Source organism: Ambystoma mexicanum, chromosome 7q (genome assembly GCF_040938575.1).
Source record: "Ambystoma mexicanum isolate Mex_15411 chromosome 7q, UKY_AmexF1_1, whole genome shotgun sequence".
In the NCBI taxonomy this organism is placed as follows: Eukaryota; Metazoa; Chordata; class Amphibia; order Caudata; family Ambystomatidae; genus Ambystoma; species Ambystoma mexicanum.
This window is the reverse complement of record NC_090941.1, coordinates 497,254,052-497,272,275: the sequence shown is the minus strand read 5'-3', so window position 1 is coordinate 497,272,275 and position 18,224 is coordinate 497,254,052. Positions and strand designations below refer to the sequence as shown.

The following is an 18,224-nucleotide window of genomic DNA, read 5'->3' as shown; positions in this document are numbered from 1 at the left end:
CAACTTACTTCCTTTTGGCAAAAAATATCTAACAATGCGCCCAGTATTAGATTTGCACCCTGCAATCAAATATGTCAAGCCACAAACATTCTGCATGACTACGCTACAAGAGGTAATCCCTCTACTAAAAAAGGGAGATTAAATGGCAACAATGGATATGAAAGATGCTTATTTTTGTATTTCAATGTTCCCAGCGCACCGAAGAATCTTGCGTTTTAAGATAGCGAACCAGCACTACCAATTCAAGGTGCTGCCCTTCGGAATAGCATCTGCTCCAAGGGTATTCACGATTCAAGGTGCTGCCCTTCGGAATAGCATCTGCTCCAAAGATATTCACAAAGGTACTAGCGGTGATGGCAGCAAACCTGCACAGGGAGGCAATCCCAGTGTACCCTTACCGGGACGACTAGCTGATTACAGGGGAGTCTCCCTTTATTTGCAGGCCAAAACATTCAAAGAACTATCAACCTTCTCTTTCAATTGGGCTTCTACATCAACGAGAAAAAATCAAGCCTAGTGCCAAGCACAACCAAACAGTTTCTATGAGCTGTTATAAACACACAAGAGGGGTTGGTCTTTCTGTCCGAGGAAAGAGTCCAAAACATGTTACTGCAGATACTGCATTATCGGGCCAGCCGCCAGATAAGGGTGCGCAAAGCTATGCGTTTGCTAGGCATGATGTCATCTTGCATTTACCTGGTATTTTACGCATGTCTGTGCATGCGACCCATGCAGGAGTTGTTGGCGAAACAGTGGTCTCAGGCAAGTGGTCAGTGGGACGATCTAGTGGTCGTTTCGCCAACTCTAGTACAAAATTGATAGATTGTCACAACAGACACCTCACTCGCAGGGTGGGGGGTCTCATTACCTTCACCACACAGCTCAGTGTCTGTGGTCTCATGCAGCAGCACAGAACCACATCAATCTGCTAGAAATGCTGGCAATATTCAAAGCCCTCCAGGCATTCGAGTTTCACCTAGCGAACCAAACTGTCCAAGTCCTGACAGATGGCACTTCAGCAGTGTTTTACATCAACCAACACGGGGGGCACACATTCTCCAAATCTGTCCAGGCTTGCGCAACAAATTTGGAAATGGGAACTCAAACGGAAGATATTCCTATCGTCATAGCACGTTCCAGGGAAACTCAACTCTCTGGCAGACTCATTGAGTGGAGATCCCCTACCAGAAGAGCACGAGTGGCAACTACATGCAGGGGTCATAGAACATATCTTCCCCCAATGGGGTTTCCCCACAATAGACTTGTTCGCTACAAGCGAAAACAGTCAATGCCCAGACTTCACGTCCAGGTTCCCCCAGCCAGGCTCCAAGGGGAACACCCTATGGATGAACTGGTCAGGGAAATGTGCTTACGCCTTTCCCCCAACACCTCTCATGAGGAAGGTGGTGAACAAGATACACAAGGAACAGGTGACACTCATCCTAGTTGCTCCTATGCGGGCAAGACAACCCTGGTATCCACATCTGCACAAACTAGGATGTGCAATCCCATCAAGCGGACATGCCCGACCAATCTACTCACTCAACACGGGGGGGCTAACAGTGCACCCTCAACCTCACTCAATGAACTTGGCAGGATGGCTCCTGAAGTCATAGATTTCGGACATCTTAATCTACCACAGAGGTGTATGGCTATCTTGAAGGAAGCAAGAAAGCCTAACACTAGGCACTGTTATTTCGACAAGTGGAGGTGATTTGTAATTTGGTGCTAGTCTAAACAAATGTACCCCATAGAATGTACTCCATCCCACATTCTTACTTATATGCTCCACTTGCTAGATTCGGGGTTAGTATTCAACTCTTTAAAAGTCCACCTGGAGGACTTGTCAGCCTACACCACCTCCCACAATAAGCTCTCATGGTGGAAGGTACCTGTCATCAAAACATTCATGGAGTGGGTAAAGAGACTTCACCCTCCAATGTCTAATCTGCTGCCAGGGTGGGATCTCAATGTTGTACTCGCTAAGCTCATGGGTCCTCCTTTCGAGCCGATGCATAAGTCTAGTCTTAAACAGCTGACTTACAAGACTGCCTTCTTAGTGGCTATCACTTCCATAAGAAGAGTTCATGAAATACAAGTATTGTCACTGCAAGATCCTTTCTTTGTTATACACAAAGACAAGTTGGTTTTACGTACTCACCCTGCGTTCTCCCCAAAGGCTATCTCTAAATTTCACGTAAACCAGTCTATTGAGCTACCAGCTTTCTTTCAGGAACCCACAAGCTCAGCTGAGGTGAAACTCCACACACTAGATGTGAGGAGGGCGGTCCTTTACTATGTAGACAAGACCAGACCGGTAACAATAACAGATCAACTGTTTGTCTCCTTAGCACCAGGCAGAGAAGGAAACCGCATTTCAAAGGAAGCCATCTCCAGGTGGATAGTCAGATGTATACAATTGTGCTATTCCCTATCAAACAAGACACTGCCTTTTATGCCCAGAGCTCACTCCACAAGGAGCACAGGAGGCACTCTGGCTTGCATTGCAAATTTCCTCTTGACAGCATTTGCAAAGCAGCTACATGGAGCTCAGGACCTATTTTCTCTCAGCATTACTGCATTGACACTCATTCCAAGACAGATACACAGGTGGGACAAGTGGTTCCAAGACATCTGTTTGCCCATGAACTTTCTCACATCCCACCACCTTCTTCTAATACTGCTCGCTAATCTATGCACAGCATGTGATCTAAGCAGATTCCACAAGCCACAGAAGGGATACATTACTCACCGTGATCATATTTCTGATGCTTGTATCTGCTTAGATTCACATGCACCACCCTTCCTCCCCTCGGAGAGAAGGCGCATGGATGCTTGTCTGATACTTATCTGCTTGGATACAACTGTACTCACGCTACACTTCATGCTACCTCATGTCAGAAAAATAACAATCTGAGGGACCTCGATGCGTTAAGGACCATGGGTACAGTGGACGTCACACTAGGGATAGTATTACTGGCACGCCGTGTCGACATCCCTTTTCGAGTTTCGAAAACAACAACTGTAAAACTCTACAGCTTCCACTAGATGTCGGCCAATGCACAGAATGTGAATCTAAGCAGATACAAGCATCAGAAATACGATTACGGTGAGCAATGTATCCCACATATGGTTTGCACAATTTGGTGGAAGTGACAACAGAAATTCTATTATGCCTTTTTCGTATTTTGTGTGTTAGTGTGAGGTTCAATGATATTTTGGACACAAGGTCACTTTACTTTAGTTTTCGTTTCATACGTAGGGCCCATCCTCTTTTGGTTAGGGGAAGATAGGCCTTTTTCCCATCCCATTTTCTTTTAATAAACATGGCTAATGTTGAGAACACTACAACTTTGTGTCCACCTCTCATTGCTGACCCCTCACAACCTTACACTCTGAGGCTGCTACCCCTTCAGGTGATTTTCCTAGTTGCTGTCAGTTCCGCTAGGTGTGTGAGTGAGCTCCTGGTTCATTCTGTGAAACCCTCTTGAGTCATCTTCTCCAAGGAAAAGTTGACCTTGTGTATTAGATCATCTTTCCTTCTCAAGGTTGTGACAGACTTAACATCTTTCCCAGAAGATCCAACATTCCGGTCGTCTTCCCTCTGCCATGTTCTTGTAAGACGACAAAAAAATGTCATTTTTTTGATCCTATGTGGGTTCTCAGTTACTATGTCTTTTAGTTGAAAGCTGTTAATTTGTAGTCAGTTCTGTGTCTGCTGTACTAATGCTCTGATGGCCAGAACTGTTGCCAAGCAGTGCCTGTCCAGATAGATTGTTCTCTGGTTTTCTGAACGTTATGATCTGGCCAACAAGGAAGCATCTATGGGTTTCAGAGCTCAAAAGACCCTGTGGCTACCTCTGCTTTACAGAGGTCTGTCTCACAACTAGGCGGTGGCTTCTGTAGACTTGCAGCCAACGCCTTCCTTCCAATTAGACCTTATAGCACCTGCATTACTGTCACACAGCAGAGTTCTACTTAGCTGGGGGCATGAGGAGACAAAACATGGAAAGGTCAGGAGCAGCAGGCTCTTCTCAGTATCCCTATTAAAGGTACAACATTAACTGCCACCATCAGTGGGTAAGGACGTCAGTACATGGAAGATATTTAGAGGACTACTCAATAAAGGGGGTACTCTTACGTCCCGTCCCCTTTCCTCCATACTGCATAGGACCGTCCCTTCATAGGGACGGGAGATGGAATCTTTTTCACCAGAAAAAACCTTCTTCCCCCTTTAAATTCAGAGGTGCGCGGGGGTGCGGCCCTGGGAGCAGGCGCTGCCCTGACTCCGCCATCTGGCACCACACCTCGGTCCCCTTTTCTGCATCGACGGGACCAGGCTAAATTCACCAACGCTCCTGGCTTTGGCTTCGGCCCACACGCGGATATTTCTTCTTGTGTCTTTTTGTCTTTTTTCATTCAAGTACTCGGTCCTCAGGTGTCACGCTCCTCCCCGGCGCATGTTGCCTTCAACAGGGTTCAGTAGGTATCCAGCCTGCGAAGGGCTCTTTCCTACATCAGACCCCCACGCCCTTTGTCTCCGCTGCCTTGGCCCTGACCACGGCTGGCAAGGTTGTACCGCGTGCAACGCGCTTTCTTCGAGGGCTCTGAAGAACAGACTGGCTAGGTGGAGGGAGCACTTCCAGAGGTCGCCTCCAGGGGACCTGAAGGATTTCATCAAACATCTATCAAGGCCCAAAGTAGGGCCGCTCTTTTCCAGCGCACCCTGCAAGGAAGACTCCTTCCCAAGGACTCGCCCTAGCGTGAGGAACCTCTCAGCTTCTCATAACAGCACGAGTACCGAGGCTAGTCCAGCTACTGGCCGACACGCCGAGGGGTCTGCAGATAATCCAGGTGAGAGTGCTGAGGGACTGGAAGGTCCTTTTACCGGGTGTTCACCCGAGGGGCTAGGCCCTTGTACCGGCAACATGTCTGAGGGGCCCCCTATACGCAGTACTACCAGACACTCTTCCGAGGGCAAAACGCTTACCAGGTCTCTACTTGAAGCGCAGGGTAGGCCTCCTGATCCACACTCAAGAGTCCTTGACGAGGCTGGGTCCAGTGAGACAAGCAACACAACGTTGGCACGTGCAAGGCAGCTCGACAAGATGGCTGCTGCGCTGTGCCACACAATTTGGGTACCCGTCCGATAATGCACCAAGGAAAGGAGCAGGTGGAGGAAAGTGTCAAGGTGGGACTGGTGTCAACCAGGTACATGGCCTACAGCCTATCCATCATTTGCACAGCGTAGGTTCCCACTGCGTCCACAGTTCAGGGCATGCAATGGCCTCAGCAGCCGCCCGCTACCCTGTCAATATCACCTACCACCCCTTCGGCCTGCAAGGACAGGTTCTTTGAAAGGTTCCTCAGGCTCATGAGATCTCCTCGGATGGGGGCCATCCTCAGGGACGCCATCAGGGACGTGCTCTCTCTGGCCGCACCCATAGTCATTCCTCGGATAGCTCCAGCGCTGTAGACCTCAGTGCAGCTCCACTGCCCGCTCCGGCCACCCAGCGCAGACGGTTCCGTTCGAGCCACAACCTCTGGCTCCAGTCTCCACACCTCAGCCTTCGGCTCACAGCTCTCCTCCACTGGTGCCGGACCAACCGGACACCCAGGTGGACACAGATGAGGAAGAGGGCTCCGATACACCATTGTCAGCCAAGGCCTTCCACAAACGTCTTGCAGGGCTGGCAGAGTACTTGGGCCTTCCTCAACCCGAGGTCGAGCAGCCAGAAGAGGGGGTGCTCGCCGAGGTCCTCACGCTACACCCGCGGCTAGAACGGGGATCCCGATGCAGAAGGATGTTGTCGTCTTGGCCAAAAAGGGGTGGCTCAAGACCCACTTGGTTCAGCCAGTCAATCAACGCCTGGACACCAAGTACAGGCAAATGGAGGGCCCATCCTCAGCCACACTCTTCGATGATTGTCGCGGCATCCCTCTACTCAAAGCCTCAGTCGTTCTCGCCCTCTTCGTCAGCGGAACTGCTAGCAAGAAGGAGAAGATCTTGGAGGCGTACAGGAAAAAGCTTTATTCCAACGCTTTGCTGCATCTTCGTCAAGCCAGCGCCGATGCCATGCTGGCAGCCGTTAACCAGAGCCTTTGGTGGGAAATAGCAGACTTCCTCCCAGAACATCCGGTGCAGAACCAGTCACGTTTCAAGGCAGGACTGGCAGAGGCTAAAATGGTGTGGCACAAGACATCATGGAGTCCACCGTGGCCCATATTGACACCTCTGGCCGGGCCATTTGCATAGCCACCGACATGAGAAGGACGGCCTGGCTCTTTGCTACTAAATTTAACCCGGATGTCCAAGAACGCATTTTGGACCTGCCTTTCGAGGGCGGCGCTCGGACGAGGGGCGTACATACGGAGGGTTCCGTGGCTTCCAAGAGTGGGAGGTCCAGGCAGCCAGAACGTTCACCGACTCAACATCGCCGCAAACAACAAAAATGGGGTTGGAGGGGTAAGGACTGTTTCCACTCCCCCACCTCTGCAACAGCCTCCGAGGGAAAGAAGGCATGACATGGCCCTCTGGGTCCACATGTCTCCAGTGGGGGGCAGGCTTGCCCTCCATGCACAGTTCTGGCGTCCGAATTTCACGGTCCCCTGGATCCTCTCTGTAGTATCCATGGGGTACCACCTACCTATCCCTTCCTCTCCTCCCTCCTCTCCTCCACTCCCACAGATTGGGACAGCAACTCTTTTGGCGGAGAGCCAGTCGCTCGTCGAGAGCCAGGCAGTGGAGGAAGTCCCAGCCTCCCAGCGATGCTTGGGTTTCTACTCCACGATTTTCGCCATTCAGAAAAAGAACCAGGCTGGCTTGAGAGTTGTGTTGGACCTATCCACCCTCAACCTCTCCCTACCTCTACATAAATTCAAGATGGTTACGCCAGCGCTCATAGTGGAGACATTGTGCAATGGAGACTGGATGTGTTCCCTGGATCTGAAGGACGCAAACCTACACGTCCCGATTTGGCAGCCTCATCGTTCTTTTCTACGATTCAGAATCATGTTCCACCATTTCCAATACAAGGTGCTTCCCTTCAGCCTCAACTCGGCCCCCAGGGTCTTTACCAGGCTTATGAATACAGTGGCGGCCCTCCTGAGTGCCCAGGGCCACCACATCTACCCGTACCTCAAAGACTGGTTCGTCAGGGCTACATCTCCGGAAGTTGTGCACCACACTTCCCAAACTCTTATGAACACACTCCACGATATGGGCTTTTCGCTCAATTTCAAGAAGTCCCAGCTGCAGCCTACGCACAGACTGACTTTCCTGGGGCTCATCTGGGACACGTGCTCCGAGAGAGTTTTCCCCTCAGAGGACAAGATCATGGCCCTCAGGGGGGTTGGGGGGGGCACTGCTCACTTCCTCAGCCGAGAAGTGACATTGGCCTGGTGGTACCAACACCTACTGGGTCTCATGGCAGCGGTCCTATTGGCTCCCCCCACACGAGACCTAGGATGAGGAGGAAACAGCTGCACTTCGCAGCATCATGGAATCAGGAGCGGGGCTCTCAGGCGGAGATGATCAACGTTCCTCCTTCTCTCCACCCGGACCTCACATGGTGGTCCAGGGACAGCATCCTGCAGGCGGGCAAGCCCTTCTGGCAGCTTACCCCGCAGGTCACCATCACTACGGACTCCTCCCTCGAGGGCTGGTGCGCTACTCTGGACATCCACAGCGTCCATGGAGCCTGGATCCGGCAGGAGCACCAGATCAATTGGCTGGTTAAACCTGCGCTAGTCAAGGTCGAATCACCTGCTGTTTCGCTGGACCTTACCAGACCTGTGTGCACAGGATCTCGTGAGAGCAGATAGCTGCATTGAATCTGCACTGAACTTTATTGGACCTTGTGAGTGTGCCCGTGGACAGCGAGTTGAACTGTGCAATGTCGGCTTAAGGAGTGCAAAATCCGTAGCTCCGCCCTCTCCAGGAAGCGGAATACAAAAAGAAGATTGCAACGCCCTTGTGGCGTTAAACCCACGCTAGTCAAGGGCGCATCACCTGCAGTTTCGCTGTTTGCTGCTTTGCCGGAGCTGGACGCTCCCCTAGTTAAAAATACAGAACATAACCACAAAAAACATATAAGGTAAAGCAACGTATTTTCACTTTCATTTGTGGACCTATTATACTATAAAGGGTTGCTGAGAGTGGACGTAGTTTGTACAGCCCATGCCGCGCTGTTGGCTGGGACCGGGCTGGGAGTCCCTCTTGTTTCACTCCTCATGTAAACCCTTTGTCATTGTTTGCATCAACAATTTTTGCCAGTGGCAGGCGGACGATTTGTTGAAGGTCTTGTAGATGCGCGTTGTGATTCTCGGCGCTTGAACTTTTACACCCCAACAAAATTACGCCCGCTATCCAGAAGCTGTATTGCAAGCACGGGGGCCCGCCGAAAATCCATGCGGTGACTCCAGGCTTTCAGCCTTGGAGCTGCACGAGTTGTCAACTGCTTATTACGTGGAGCAAGTCCCCATAGTGCTTTAATTACATGGCAGAAGATTGTTGGAACCACGTTCCTTTGATTCCGCCGCCTGGAAGATAAATCATCAATTTTGGAACCACGGAGCGTTGAAATTCAAGGTACTCTATAACCATCTAATCAGGTACCCATCAGGTACTCGGGGGGCAGGGGGGCATCAAGGCTCTCTTGAAATTGAATTAAGGGGGACAAACCTATCAACCAATTGACGGATTGTCATTTGAGGATAGAAGCAGCCATGAAGCTGCAAAGTAACCCAATTCAGGTCGATCTCAGAGCCCCAGAATGGGAGGAGCCCAACATAGTCAGCAGTCCCCTCGCTGGTAGCTTAGAGGGATCCTTAGAGGCTATCGGGAGAGATCTGCTGCCACTTGTTGGGAAACAGCAGGTGCAAGTGCAACTTCATGTAGATTCCTCCATTTCTATTTCTACACCTGCAAGAACTACTGCAGCACAGGAATATGAATTCACCTGGCAGAAAACTGGAAAAGAGGGTTGGAATTTACAATCACTACAACAAAAATATAAAAATAAATAGAAGAGCACTTTAGGGAAAAAAAAAACTGCAGAGTTAAATTGACCCAAATAGAGACAGTGAGCACATGTCAAGTCCTAATAAAAGACCCAGAGGAAATAGTTGTTCTGAGAGGATATCATTGGACCTGGATATAAGTGATCAATTGCTGGGGAAGTTTGATCTTTCTGGCACGGAAAAAAATCAAGAGGTGTCAAATCTCGGCAAAGAAAGAGATCCGACAGAAGCACAAACATATTTGGACACAAGCGATCAGCAAGCAGAAGTGGCTCAACTTGGAGCTAACTCAAATGAAAACATAGTAAGAATGTAGTTACATTTTTTTCATTCATGCGCCAAGTAAACAAAGGAAAAACTCCACTCAATAGGATTATAGTTTTAAAGCAATGTATTTACATGAACGAGTGCCCTATTATGATGACACGTGTTTCGACGGATTTGCCTGCCTTTTCCAAATCAGGGCTAAATTTTAATGCGAATTAAATTAAAATAAATTGAGTGCATTGTCATTCATCAGGAATTGTACCATCATTCCAAAAAGTCAGTTGCATATGAACACAGACATCAGGAAGGTGGATTGGGGAGGATTGGTTCGGATAGACAATAAGTCATAATGCATTTGTAGAAACGAAAATCTAAAATGAAAATAAAAAATGAGATAAAAGAACAAAGAAAAAAAGCAAAGAAATTACAGTGAGTTAATTCGTCTGTTTGCGTCATGCTTTGCACAATTGAAAACAAGTAATAAATGGTCTGAAACATGAAACAAATGGTTCTTAGCAAATGGTATTGGTTTCTAATTCGGAACACGGCTTTTCAGCAAATTCAAATAAGTCATGGGATAAATCTCAACCTGCCAAGTAAACTCATGATAATCTTGTGATCGATTTACTGTTATTTTATAATTGTATGAATTAAAGTATTGTCACTCTGTTTTATTATGAAATGTCCTATCCGTAGTTGTAAATGGTGTTAATTATGGTATCTCTTGGGTCACTTTCTTTGTTTAAGTTTAAACGTACCGATACAGCAAAAGAAAGGGGGGTTTTTGTAACTTCTAAAGCATGATCGTGTGCCATTAAATGGATCACAAAGCTGTGCGAGGATTGCACGTTCTAGCAATTCCCACAGACTTATTACTTCGTTGTATTGTCATAAAGCATTACAACCCACAGTTTCTTAAAAGGCTAAGCATGCCATACGGGCAACAGGTGCAGACATCCTGTTACGCATGTTTTACCTCTATAATCAAGTTAACAGCTCCGTGCAAATCTGTCCGCGTTCGCGTGTGAAACAGAAATGCTGGCCTTAACTGTTATTGTTACGGTATCCAGGGCGACCATATTGGTCCTTTTTTGATTTCCATTCTGGACGCCATCTTCTGGGCTGGAAATACTGAAAAGATATTAAATTCCACACTATGAGCCCATACTCGAAGGTGCACTATTAAGGAATATGTGTAATTTGCACTATATTACATATTATTTGTTGATGTGTTAGTTACATTCTGAGCGTTTCTTTCCGAATTATGATGCATGTTAATTTTACGAGTAAGAAAGATTGAGCCTAGTCCCTAATGAGAACGTGGACTGTTGCCATGACGACCAATGGGATTGTTTGTTGATTAGAAATTCCTAATCCATGAACAAAGCTAGGTAGAAGGCATATTATATATATATAAGCACTAGTTTAACTCTACGCAAATTTCAAACTATACAATGATGTGCTGAGAATAAATTATTTACACTTGGGGCCGTTAGCCAAATTGAGAGGTAAATCAACTATACACTGAACTTCTAGTTAATTTATATCATGTAGTTCATATCGATTATAGAGTATCCCATACCCGTGATGTGGGCATGGGGAACCTTTTTATTATTGTTTCATAAGAAGGAGGACATCTCATTGTCCGAGTTAAGACCTCTTTCTACTGTCTGAAAGCGACATATTAGTTTTGCTTCCTCCTGTCTTAATTTAATTTCTTGGTCTCCTCCTCTGGGTCCAAGAGTTACTTTTTTTAGTCCCAAATATTTAATGTCTTTTTTACTGCTTAATTGATGATTTTTTTGCCAGTGAGCTGCCAGTGGTAGGTTGACGTTCTGACTTCCAATAGTTGACATGTGTTCACGGATTCTTATTAGCATCTCTCTAATAGTACTTCCAATACACATTTTCTTGCATTGGCAGATTATTGCATAAACAACAAATTTTGTTTTGCAGTTTATGCCCTTATTTGAAAAAGACGGCCAAGTCCGTCGAAACACGTGTCATCATAATAGGGCACTCTTTCATGTAAGTACATCGCTTTAAAACTATAATCCTATTGAGTGGAGTTTTTTCTTTGTTTGCTTGGCGCATGAATGAACAAAGTGTAACTACATTCTTACTACCCTTTTACAAAACGGAGTGAAGGTACCACTATTTCTCCATTGTTACCTAATTCATGCGACGAACACTATTTTTCCAACAAACAGAAGGGCGCTGAGGTCTACCCTTACAAGTGTCCATTGTGAAAAGGTTCCCCAACCGAATTTGTTTTCAAATGAAAACATCCTGAGTGCACTTAACTATGTGCTAAACTCGCTGGTTTCTGTCTTTGAATTGTTGAAGGGTGAAGTCCAGTTGCAAACTGGCTCCTTGCTGGAATTGACAAGGGAGGTAACCTCACTGGATGGGGCGGTGGTTGGCTGCTGTAATGTCATTAATACAAATGTCATGCAACAACTACAGGAGCTGAAGCTCGAATCGGTGAAGCAAGGTCTGGACCTCTCTGCTATCCAAAGATCCTTGGCATCCAAAAATAAACTCGAGGAGGCAGATAGAACAATGAAACAAGATCGCTTGACACCACTACAATTCTTGAATTAAAAAAACCCAGAGATGGGTTAAAAGGATCGTGAGGAGGAAGAGAACTCACAGATGGACGATACTCCACTCTCAGAGTCTGTCTTGGAGGAGTTTTGGAGACTGGCCAATGTGGGGGAAGACTTTCAAGACGAAGATCCAATAAACAAACATCCATCAGTCAGCTCCCCAGGCCAAGTGGAAAACCAGATAGAAGAGGAAAAGCACATCTCTAGGTGGAAAAAAAGAAAGAGAGAAATGAGGAGGCAGCAAAGACTTAGAGGAAAAGTAGTTAAAAAAATGGGAAAAAAACTAAAAAATCAAGTGAAAGCTAAAAACAAGAACTTTGATACTAATTCCTTCTTGAACGAAATATACAAATATGTTAATATACAAACTCCTGCAGTAGAGGAGAATCACATGATTGCTGAACTGGAGACAGCGGACAACTACATGAAGAAATAGAAACTAAAAGAAATAAACTAGAAAAAGAGAAGACATCCAAAAGAAGTTGCAGATGGAAAAAGAAAAATGGGCCTTACGACATCAAGAGGCTCACAAACTGAAAAAGTAACGAATGAGCAAGTCACGGTTATAGCCTCATCAAATCTGAAGGATGGCCCAAAAATAGCCCCTATCTTTCTCAAGGCAAGACCAAAAACGGGTGCAGTCCTACAACCAGTCAAGGATGTAAAAATCGGAGTAGTGAAAACAAACCAAATAATTGCCTCTATTTTCTTAAAAAGGCCACAACCTCAATCATGGAAACATTCCATTATCCTGCTGATCTATAAGAAGGGTAATAGGTCTGATCCAGTGAGTTACAGGCCTATTGCCCTTTTGTACGCCCCGGGAAAAATCTTTAATCGCATTGTTCTCAGGGATTTGAACAATTGGGCGTCTACTCTAAGAAAAAGAGATCCATTTCAAGCAGCTTTTGTGTCTGGACTAGGGACATCTCCAAAAATTATTACTTTGTTAAAATCTCAATGTGGCGCCCGGAACCAGTCATTATACTTGGCATTTGTTGATTTCCGGGTAGCCTTTGACTCTGTTGATCGTGAATTACTTTACAAAAAATTATGACTGTCCCTCTTCTCGGATTACCATAATTAAGCAACTACACACCAACACATCCCTGCAAGTTCGATTTACAATGGAAGGCTTACTCTCTAAATTAATCTTTACAGGGCAAGCCCTCAAACAGGGCTGTATCTTGGCATCCTGTCTATTTAATCTGTTCATTCTTGATCTGGGCGAATCATTCTTAAACATCATAAGCGATGCACAAAATTGGGTACCCAGTGCATAGCCTGGATTTTATATGCAGATGATCTTGTCTTATCACAAACCCCTACTGGGCTTCAAAACGTATTCAACAAATTATCCGCATATTCATTGGAAAATAATCTTATCATTAACTTGGGAAAGACACAAATTGTTATCTGTGACAAAAACAGAAACATCTCCCAAAGAAAATACAGGTGGCACCTGCAAAACGTGGAATTATTGAATGTCCCAGAGTATAAGTATCTAGGTCTAACAATTTACAACACACTGTCTGAAACTGCTTACATTACAACACTGAATCTAAAATTGCAAACTTTGAAGTCACAGGCAAACATATTGGTATTTAAATATGGTAAATTCTCATATAACCACATAATGACATTTTATTAAGCCAAAGTGGTGCCTATCTTACTGTACGGAGTCGAGACCAAACTTCCAATGAAACACAATACCTGGGATTTGTGTGAAGCTCGATTCTGGAAATCTGTGCTAAAACTACCGAAATGCACTCTGCTTCCCATGATCTGATTCAAACTAGGTTTAGTTTTGCTTTTTGTGCAGCTAATATGGAAGATGTGTAGTCTATTTCGAAAATGCTTATTAGACTTTGCAAATAATAACATCTTAAGCACAGTTGCGTACCATCTTGTCGGCTCAGCTCACACCTTTCCACATAAATGGAGAAGCTGTGTACTGGATGCGCTATCTGATGCATCCATACCCATAGAAATTTTGTTAACAAACCCAGATCGAGCAAAGTTTAAGTTATACAAATATGATTTGATATGTAATAGAGCCAAATGTTGCACATATAAGGACTTTAATGAACAGATATTTGGGTCAAACATTTTTTGGGTAATGTCGGATTACTTGGTAAAGTTCCCCTCACCTTACATCATACAACAATACTTGCGATTTAGACTCAATCTTCTACCAACAACAGAAATAATGGTAAGGAGAGGAATTCTTTCTAAAGAATTAAATTATTGTCGATTTGTCATAACTTGAATTGTCAGGAAACTCTGCAGCATCTAGTAGTGATCTGTCCAGCTTTAATTTCGATGAGCAAAATCTATTTCAGAAAATTGTTATGCCTGTACATCCCAATGAATGAAAATTAAATATGGCTCAGAGTATTCAGGAGTAAGAAACTGGTGATTAGGATCGCCATAATACATTACCTAGATGCCATTTTTTCAGTGGACAATAATGAACCTTAGTAATAATTCGAATAGTAAACTTGATTAACATTTGTTTGGAGTTTGGAACAGATGTATTTTAGTCATTACACGATTTTTATTTTTACAGAGACAACAACAGAAATTAATCTCATGATGAAATAAGTGTGCTTTGTATCTCATATAATTAGTATGGTTTTATCTAAAGTAACTGTGCATATGAAAATGACAGATGTACTTGGAAATGTTTATGTATTTATATGTGTTTTGTATTTGAAAGGTTAATTTTACCAGCCAGCCAAATAAAAAATAAAAAAAGCCCATCTGGCTAGCGCTCAGAGCCTTCCTTCCGGTTATTGGGGGCAAAGTCGTCCTCATTCAGGTAGACAACTCGACCAGTATGTTCTATGTCAACAAGCAGGGTGCTAGCAGATCCCCTGCACTTTGCAGACTAGCAGTCAGCATGTGGGAATGGGCCTTGGAGAAAAACATCTACCTCAAGGTCGTCCAACTTGGAGGCGGACAGGCTCAGCAGACTGGGAGCGGATAATTACGAGTGTCAATTGAATGACCTGGTGCTGCAGGAGATCTTCAGCAGATGGGATTACCCCCAGGTGGACCTCTCTGCCTCTTGGGACAACAGGAAGTGCCAACATTTCGTGTCCTGGCAGGGACAGGGGCCCGGCTCCCTGGGCGATGCACTTCAGATTCAGTGGAGCGGCATGACCGCATACGCCTTCCCGCCCACACCACTGATCCACAGGGTGATATGCAAGATAAAGGAGTCTTGCCACATCAGTGTCATTCTGATAGCTCCATGGTGGCCAGCCAGGCCATGGTTCTCGGAGCTGGTCAGCCTCACGGGGAAACCACCCATTCACCTTCCGACGGGCCCAGCACATCTTCTGGCGCAGCAGGGGGGCAGGGTCATCCACCCGCGCCACAGAATTAGCCCTCACAGCGCGGTTTCTGAGCAAGTCACACTAGAGCTCCTCAGCCTTTCAGAGGCTAATCTAGAGATCATACAGGGGTCAAGCAGCAAGGCTACCAGGACCCAGTATAAGAGCAAGTGGACTAGGTTGTCACTGGGCAGACTCTAAGGATATCGATCCCCTTGCGTGTACATTGGACGACATGCTCTCTGTCTCTGCACACCTTGCCCACTCTGGTGTGCAGGTGGAAACTTGCCGCACTTATTTGGTGGCCATAGCAGCCTACAGAAACTCAGAGAAGGCAGTCTTTTCCTCTTCCAACCCGATAGTCAAGAAGCATTTGACTGGCCTTGCCAGACTCTACCCGCCCATCAAGAGGCCCTGTGTGGGATCTCAACGTAGTGTCGGGTGCCCTGGCGCACAAACCATTTCAGCCAATGGCTTCCGCAGACATCTGGTTGGTCACCATTAAGATGGCCCTGTTAGCTGGCCTCACCTCGACTTGCATAGTCAGTGAAATCCCGGCACTAGTTGCCTCAGAGCCCTATACTAATTTCCACAAAGATAAGTTGGTCCTGCGGACACACCCAGCGTTCTTAGAGACCGTCCCCTTTCCAGCTAAACGCAGAAATAGTGCTGCCTACATTCTTTGCCGAACCTAAGGACGAGACTCTGAGGGTTCTGCACTGTCTCGATGTCAGGCATGCTCTAAAATTCTACTTGGACAGGACCAAGGACAGGACAGGACCAAGGACTTCCGCAAGTCAGACGCACTGTTTGTCACCTTTGTCGGATCAAGGCCCGAGTATCAGACATCCAAGGCCTCTATAGCACGATGGATCGTCTCGGCCATCGAGAAAGCATATGAGGGGCACCTGGGCCAACCCTTTGGCTTTCTGCAAGCATTACTGTTTGGAGGCCGGCTCTAGATCAGACGCGTCTTTCGGACAGGCGGTTCTCAGAAACCTGTTTGCTTAAGGAGGGTCTCCTGTCTACCCTGGGGCTACACTCAGTTGTAATCGCCCATGCAGTATGGAGGAAAGGGGACGGGCTGTAAGAGTAATTATAAATTACTCACCGTAGTGACTAACATACTTTTATTCCTTAGTCCCCTTTCCTCCATACGTCCCATCATCCTCCCCCTAATAAAACTGGTGTCATTAAGCAATGTTAAACTATTGTCGACGCGTCTATGGGGACTGAGGTGTGGTGCCGGAGGGCGGAGTCAGGGCAGCCCATGCTCCCAGGGCCGCACGCCCACGCGCCTCTAAATTTAAAGGTGAAGAAGGTATTTTCTGGTGAAAAAGGTTCTGTCTCCCGTCCCTAGGAAAGAACGCCCTATGCAGTATGGAGGAAAGGGGACTAAGGATTAAGAGTACGTTAGACACTATGGTGAGTAACTTATAATTTTGTCAACAGTGCCCCTCCAACACCTACCTGCTCCTCCCTGTCCCCTGTATTTCCGGGCTAAAGGAAGAGAAAAACCCCGAAACCTCAGAAAAAAATGCCACTGATATACAGACTTCTTATTAAGAGAAACGCAGTGTTTCCACACATATTCCAGAAGTAAAGAGCAGGAGAGAAGCATTGATGGTTTAGGAAGAGAACAGATGCACAGAGGAAGACTATGCAGAGGTCCAGGAGGCATGCTGAAATAAAGCGGGTGTACAGCTGATCAGTAGCGTGAAAAGGCAGGTGTGGAGGTGGTTGCACTGAAAGGGAGCAACTGAGTGTGTGAGAGATAGTGAAGGTGGGGCAAGACGGGACAGGAGAATTGAAGGAACAGAACAAGGGAAAGAGATGCAAGCAGGAAACAAGAGAGAAAGCCAGCAAAGCTGCGGCCTGAACTGCCAAAAATCCAACAATGTACAAATAACAATGGTCTGCACGAGTCCCAAGGGCAGAGCCACTGAAGAACACTGCTAAGTAATGTCTTAATTCTAGGTTATTTATAGGTCTACCCAATTCCCTTGGCAGGCTAGTACTAGTTATTTCTCTATGTGTCTACCCAAACAATGACTGTGGGGTCATGTTGGAATTGTACCTACTATATGTAAAATGCAATTTCAGCACATAATATGCCACTTTATCGCCTGTTTACTGACTTGCTTAATCCTCCAATTTCAATATGGGCTATATTTTCTACCGTCTTGTGGTCATTCTTCCCCCCAGTTCTTCCTTCCCCTGTATCCTGTTACCTGGTTCCTGACAGTTGTCTCTTTTGTGGATATCTGCCATTCCCAAGTGCTATTGCACAGATCAGGTCAAGACATCTGGTGTGTTCCTGTGGTGCTTCAGAGTTTCTTGTTGCAAGTAATGTTTCCTCATTCTTTCCTCCTCCAGGTTCTGCACTGCTTTGTGAGTCTTTCTAAGTGAGGAATTTGTTGGTGGAAAGCATCCATTAGTAGAAGATATTCTGGTAGACTCCCAAGGTGGCTTCCGGGGTGGTGACAACGCGTTAGTGAGCTCTGCACCCCCGGGGCCCTTCCACGAAGCATAAAGTAAAGTACAGCCCTGATCCGAGTCAGAATGCAGTGGTGAAGTTAACGGCTCCCGTGGTGCCATGGGAACCATAGACTAAGGGCTGCGAGTGAGACCGTCAGCATTGCTCTCCCAGGGGCCGAGATGCGGTGGTGCTGATGACGGGGTGTAGCGGAGGCCCCCATCGCAGGTGACTGCGAGGGGTGGGGCAGGGACGTCATTTGGGGGTCGCTAGAGCGACCTCTGATGATTCCCTTGCGACCTCTGTAATCTTTTTGTGACCTCTGATTAAGGACTTGCTGCATAATTCTTTTTAAAATAATCAGAGGTCGCAAAACAATTACAGAGGTCATGGAGCTTGCCTTGCAAGTTGCTGTGCGCGCAAATCAGCCTGCCAGTGCCTTCGACCTCTGATTATTTTAAAAAGAATTATGAGGGGGGCATGGCTAGGCAGCGCACGATGAAGACGTGCCTG

At 46.4% G+C, this 18,224-nt stretch overlaps 1 protein-coding gene across 5 annotated transcripts in view; it reads left to right on the top strand.

Annotated features, from left to right (window-relative positions):
- The window catches only part of FNDC3A (fibronectin type III domain containing 3A), a 3,436,199-nt gene that overhangs the window by 2,912,812 nt on the left and 505,163 nt on the right, over window positions 1-18,224 (top strand). The window lies entirely within an intron of this gene.